The sequence below is a fragment of the Aegilops tauschii genome, chromosome 7, assembly GCF_002575655.3.
Source record: "Aegilops tauschii subsp. strangulata cultivar AL8/78 chromosome 7, Aet v6.0, whole genome shotgun sequence".
Lineage (NCBI taxonomy): Eukaryota > Viridiplantae > Streptophyta > Magnoliopsida > Poales > Poaceae > Aegilops > Aegilops tauschii.
The window spans coordinates 419,412,287-419,419,187 of record NC_053041.3 but is presented as its reverse complement, the minus strand read 5'-3'; positions in this window follow the sequence as shown (position 1 = coordinate 419,419,187).

Genomic DNA, 6,901 nt, shown 5'->3' with positions numbered 1-6,901 from the left:
AGGGAACAACGTATGTTGTTATGCGGTTCGACCGATAAAGATCTTCGTAGAATATGTAGGAGCCAATATGGGCATCCAGGTTCCGCTATTGGTTATTGACCAGAGAAGTGTCTCAGTCATGTCTACATAGTTCTCGAACCCGTAGGGTCCGCACGCTTAACGTTCGTTGACGATATAGTATTTATGAGTTATGTATGTTGGTAACTGAATGTTGTTCGGAGTTCTGGATAAGATCACGGACATGACGAGGAACTCCAAAATGGTCCGAAGATAAAGATTGATATATGGGATAATAGTGTTTGGACTCCGGAAGGGTTCCGGAATTCACCGGAAGGGGTTCCGGATGTTTCCCGAAATGTTTGGGTACGAGAACACTTTATTTGGGCCAAAGGGGAAAGCCCACAAGGTTTTTGGAAAGCGCAAAAGGAAGTTTTGCGGAGTCCAGGGGCCAGACGCCAGGGTCCCTGGCGTCTGGGGCCAGACGCCGGGAACCCTGGCGTCTGGTCCTGGAGTCCGAGAAGGACTCTTGCCTTTCGGGTGAAACCAACTTTGTGGAGGCTTTTACTCCAAGTTTCGACCCCAAGGCTCAACATATAAATAGAGGGGTAGGGCTAGCACCCAAGAAACATCAAGAAACACCAAGTCGTGTGCCGGCAACCCCGTCCCCTCTAGTTTATCCTCCGTCATTGTTTTCGTAGTGCTTAGGCGAAGCCCTGCGGAGATTGTTCTTCACCAACACCGTCATGCTGCCGGAACTCATCTACTACTTCGCCCCTCTTGCTGGATCGAGAAGGCGAGGACGTCATCGAGCTGAACGTGTGCTGAACGCGAAGGTGCCGTACGTTCGGTACTTGATCGGGACGGATCGTGAAGGTGTACGACTACATCAACCGCGTTGATAAACGCTTTCGCTTACGGTCTTTGAGGGTACGTAGACAACACTCTCCCCTCTCGTTGCTATGCATCACCATGATCTTGCGTGTGCGTAGGATTTTTTTTTTTGAAATTACTACGTTCCCCAACAGTGGCATCCGAGCCTGGTTTTATGCGTAGATGTTATATGCACGAGTAGAACACAAGTGAGTTTTGGGCGATACAAGTCATACTGCTTACCAGCATGTCATACTTTGATTCGGCGGTATTGTTGGATGAAGCGGCCCGGACCGACATTACGCGTACGCTTATGCGAGACTGGTTCTACCGACGTGCTTTACACACAGGTGGCTGGCGGGTGTCAGTTTCTCCAAATTTAGTTGAACCGAGTGTGGCTACGCCCGGTCCTTGAGAAGGTTAAAACAGCACTAACTTGACGAACTATCGTTGTGGTTTTGATGCGTAGGTAAGAACGGTTCTTGCTCAGCCTGTAGCAGCCACGTAAAACTTGCAACAACAAAGTAGAGGACGTCTAACTTGTTTCTGCAGGGTATGTTGTGATGTGATATGGTCAAGACATGATGCTATATTTTATTGTATGAGATGATCATGTTTTGTAACCGAGTTATCGGCAACTGGCAGGAGCCATATAGTTGTCGCTTTATTGTATGCAATGCAATCGCCCTGTAATACTTTACTTTATCACTAAGCGGTAGCGATAGTCGTAGAAGCATAAGTTGGCAAGACGACAACGATGCTACGATGGAGATCAAGGTGTCGCGCCGGTGACGATGGTGATCATGACGGTGCTTCGGAGATGGAGATCACAAGCACAAGATGATGATGGCCATATCATATCACTTATATTGATTGCATGTGATGTTTATCTTTTATGCATCTTATCTTGCTTTGTTTGACGGTAGCATTATAAGATGATCTCTCACTAAATTTCAAGTTAAAAGTGTTCTCCCTGAGTATGCACCGTTGCGAAAGTTCTTCGTGCTGAGACACCACATGATGATCGGGTGTGATAGGCTCTACGTTCAAATACAACGGGTGCAAAACAGTTGCACACGCGGAATGCTCAGGTTAAACTTGACGAGCCTAGCATATGCAGATATGGCCTCGAAACACTGGAGACCGAAAGGTTGAGCGTGAATCATATAGTAGATATGATCAACATAGTGATGTTCACCATTGAAAACTACTCCATCTCACGTGATGATCGGACATGGTTTAGTTGAGTTGGATCACGTGATCACTTAGATGATTCGAGGGGTGTCTATCTAAGTGGGAGTTCTTAAGTAATATGATTAATTGAACTTTAATTTATCATGAACTTAGTCCTGGTAGTATTAGCATATCTATGTTGTAGATCAATAGCTCGCGTTTAGCTCCCTGTTTTATTTTTGATATGTTCCTAGAGAAAACTAAGTTGAAAGATGTTAGTAGCAATGATGCGGATTGGATCCGTGATCTGAGGATTATCCTCATTGCTGCACAGAAGAATTATGTCCTTGATGCACCGCTAGGTGACGGACCTATTGCAGGAGCAAATGCAGACGTTATGAACGTTTGGCAAAGCTCGGTATGATGACTACTTGATTTTTTAGTGCACCATGCTTTACGGCTTAGAATCGGGGCTTCAAAGACGTTTTTGAAACGCCACGGAACATATGAGATGTTCCAAGAGTTGAAATTGGTATTTCATACTCATGCCCATGTCGAGAGGTATAAGACCTCTGATAGTACTTTGCCTACAAGATGGAGGAGAATAGCTCAACCAGTGAGCATGTGCTCAGATTGTCTGGGTACTACAATTGCTTGAATTAAGTGGGAGTTAATCTTCCAGATAAGATAGTAATTGACAAAGTTCTCTAGTCACTATCACCAAGTTACGAGAACTTCGTGATGAACTATAATATGCAAGGGATGACGAAAACAATTCCCAAGCTCTTCGCGATGCTAAAATCGGCGAAGGTAGAAATCAAGAAAAACATCAAGTGTTGATGGTTGACAAGACCACTAGTTTCAAGAAAAAGGGCAAAGGGAAGAAGGGAAACTTCAAGAAGAACGGCAGGCAAGTTGCTGCTCAAGTGAAGAAGCCCAAGTCTGGACCTAAGCCTGAGACTAAGTACTTCTACTGCAAAGGAACTGGTCACTGGAAGCAGAACTACCCCAAGTAATTGGCGGATAAGAAGGATGGCAAAGTGAACAAAGGTATATTTGATATACATGTTATTGATGTATACTTTACTAGTGTTTATAGCAACCCCTCGGTATTTGATACTAGTTCAGTTGCTAAGATTAGTAACTCGAAACGGGAGTTGCAGAATGAACAGAGACTAGTTAAGGGTGAAGTGACGATGTGAGTTGGAAGTGGTTCCAAGATTGATATGATCATCATCAAACACTCCCTATACTTTCGGGATTAGTGTGGAACCTAAATAAGTGTTATTTGGCGTTTGCATTGAGCATGAATATGATTTTATCATGTTTATTGCAATACGGTTATTCATTTAAAGTCAGAGAATAATTGTTGTTCTGTTTACATGAATAAAACCTTCGATGATCATACACACAATGAAAATAGTTTGTTGGATCTCGATAGTAGTGATACGCATATTCATAATATTGAAGCCAAAAGATGCAAAGTTTATAATGATAGTGCAACTTATTTGTGGCACTGCCGTTTAGGTCATATTGGTGTAAAGCGCATGAAGAAAATCCATGTTGATGGGCTTTTGGAATCACTTGATTATGAATCAGTTGATGCTTGCGAACCATGCCTCATGGGCAAGATGACTAAGACTCCGTTCTCCGGAACAATGCAGCGAGCAACAGACTTGTTGGAAATAATACATACTGATGTATGCAGTCCGATGAGTGTTGAGGCTTGCGGCGGGTATCGTTATTTCCTGACCTTCACAGATGATTTGAGCAGATATGGGTATATCTACTTGATGAAACATAAGTCTGAAACATTTGAAAAGTTCAAAGAATTTCAGAGTGAAGTGTAAAATCATCGTAACAAGAAAATAAAGTTTCTACGATCTGATCGCGGAGATGAATATTGAGTTACGAGTTTGGTCTTCAACTAAAACAATGTGGAATAGTTTCACAAATTCATGCCACCTGGAACACCACAGTAATGGTGTGTCCGAACATCGTAATCGTACTTTATTAGATACTGTGCAATCTATGATGTCTCTTACCGATTTACCACTATCGTTTTGGGGTTATACATTAAAGACAGCTGCATTCACGTTAAGTAGGGCACCATCTAAATCCGTTGAGATGATATGAACTGTGGTTTGGCAAGAAACCAAAGTTATTGTTTCTTAAAGTTTGGGGTTGCGATGCTTATGTGAAAAAGTTTCATCCTGATAAACTCAAACCCAAATCGGAAAAATGTGTCTTCATAGGATACCCAAAGGAGACAGTTGGGTACACCTTCTATCACAGATCCGAAGGCAAGATATTCGTTGCTGATAATGGATCCTTTCTAGAGAGGGAGTTTCTCTCGAAAGAAGTGAGTGGGAGGAAAGTAGAACTTGATGAGGTAACTGTACCTGCTCCCTTATTGGAAAGTAGTTCATCACAGAAATTTGTTCCTGTGACTCCTACACCAATTAGTGAGGAAGCTAATGATGATGATCATGTAACTTCAGATCAAGTTACTACCGAACCTCGTAGGTAAACCAGAGTGAGATACGCACCAGAGTGGTATGGTAATCCTGTTCTGGAGGTCATGTTACTTGACCATGACAAACCTACGAACTATGAGGAAGCGATGATGAGCCCAGATTCCGCAAAATGGCTTGAGGCCATGAAATCTGAGATGGGATCCATGTATAAGAACAAAGTATGGACTTTGGTTGACTTGCCCGATGATCGGCAAGCCATTGAGAATAAATGGATCTTCAAGAGGAAGACGGACGCTGATAGTAGTGTTACTATCTACAAAGCTTGAATTGTCACAAAAGGTTTTCGACAAGTTCAAGGTGTTGACTACAATGAGATTTTCTCACTCGTACCGATGCTTAAGTCTGTCTGAATCATGTTAGCAATTGCCACATTTTATGAAATCTGGCAAATGGATGTCAAAACTGCATTTCTTAATGGATTTCTTAAAGAAGAGTTGTATATGATGCAACCAGAAGGTTTTCTCGATCCTAAAGGTGCTAACAAAGTGTGCAAGCTCCAGCGATCCATTTATGGACTGGTGCAAGCCTCTCAGAGTTGGAATATACGCTTTGATAGTGTGACCAAAGCATATGGTTTTATACAGACTTTTGGTGAAGCATGTATTTACAAGAAAGTGAGTGGGAGCACTACAACTTTTCTGATAAGTATATGTAAATGACATATTGTTGATCAGCAATGATGTAGAATTTTCTGAAAAGCATAAAGGAGTATTTGAAAGGAGTTTTTCCAAAGAAAGACCTCGGTGAAGCTGCTTACATATTGAGCATCAAGATCTATAGAGATAGATCAAGACGCTTGATAAGTTTTTTCAATGAGTACATACCTTGACAAGTTTTTGAAGTAGTTCAAAATGGAACAGTCAAAGAAAGAGTTCTTGCCTGTGTTGCAAGGTGTGAAGTTGAGTAAAACTCAAAGCCCGACCACGGCAGAAAATAGAAATAGAATGAAAGTCATTCGCTGTGCCTCAGCCATAGGTTCTATAAAGTATGTCATGCTGTGTACCAGATCTATTGTATACCCTACACTGAGTTTGGCAAGGGAGTACAATAGTGATCTAGGAGTAGATCACTGGACAACGGTCAAAATTATCCTTAGTGGAATAAGGATATGTTTCTCGATTATGGAGGTGACAAAAGGTTCGTCGTAAATGGTTACGTCGATGCAAGCTTTGACACCGATCTGGATGACTCTAAGTCTCGATCTAGATACATATTGAAAGTGGGAGCTATTAGCTAGAGTAGCTCCGTGCAGAGCATTGTAAACATAGAAATTTGCAAAATACTTACGGATCTGACTGTGACAGACCCGTTGACTAAAATTATCTCACAAGCAAAACATGATCACACCTTAGTACTCTTTGGGTGTTAATCACATAGCGATGTGAACTAGATTACTGACTCTAGTAAACCCTTTGGGTGTTGGTCATATGTCGATGTGAACTATGGGTGTTAACCACATAAAGATGTGAACCATTGATGTTAAATCACATGGCGATGTGAACTAGATTATTGACTCTAGTGCAAGTGGGAGACTGAAGGAAATATGCCCTAGAGGCAATAATAAAGTTATTATTTATTTCCTTATTTCATGATAAATGTTTATTATTCATGCTAGAATTGTATTAACCGGAAACATAATACATGTGTGAATACATAGACAAAGATAGTGTCACTAGTATGCCTCTACTTGACTAGCTCGTTGATCAAAGATGGTTGAGTTTCCTAGCCATAGACATGAGTTGTCATTTGATTAACGGGATCACGTCATTAGGAGAATGATGTGATTGAATTGACCCATTCCGTTAGCTTACCACTTGATCGTTTAGTATGTTGCTATTGGTTTCTTCATGACTTATACATGTTCCTATGACTATGAGATTATGCAACTCCCGTTTACCAGAGGAACACTTTATGTGCTACCAAACGTCACAACGTAACTGGGTGATTATAAAGGTGATCTACAGGTGTCTCCGAAGGTACTTGTTGAGTTGGCATAGATCGAGATTAGGATTTGTCACTCCGATTGTCGGATAGGTATCTCTGGGCCCACTCGGTAATGCACATAACTATAAGCCTTGCAAGCAATGTGACTAATGAGTTAGTTGCGGGATGATGCATTACGGAACGAGTAAAGAGACTTGCCGGTAACGAGATTGAACTACGTATTGAGATACCGACGATCGAATCTCGGGCAAGTAACATACCGATGACAAACGGAATAACGTATGTTGTTATGCGGTTCGACCGATAAAGATCTTCGTAGAATATGTAGGAGCCAATATGGGCATCCAGGTTCCGCTATTGGTTATTGACCAGAGAAG